This window comes from Nestor notabilis, unplaced genomic scaffold (assembly GCF_000696875.1).
Source record: "Nestor notabilis isolate BGI_N333 unplaced genomic scaffold, ASM69687v1 scaffold28052, whole genome shotgun sequence".
In the NCBI taxonomy this organism is placed as follows: domain Eukaryota; kingdom Metazoa; phylum Chordata; class Aves; order Psittaciformes; family Psittacidae; genus Nestor; species Nestor notabilis.
The window spans coordinates 1-226 of NW_009920089.1; positions in this window are offsets into that span (position 1 = coordinate 1).

Here is a 226-nt window from a genome sequence, read left to right on the forward strand (position 1 = left end):
CCCCGTGGATTGAGAGCCAGGACTGGTAAGTCCTTGCGAAACGCCGATGCGGGGACTTTGCCCGAACACCCACCCCGGGCGCAGCGGTGCGAGGAGCTCTGCTGGGGCTCCCTCCCCGGGACTGATGTGATGCGAAGGGGAGCAGGGCTCGGTGCCTGTGGTATCAGACCCCGGGTCAGAGAAGGGGGAGCTCCAAAGCAGAGGCGTCCCCATCCGGGGCTCACTG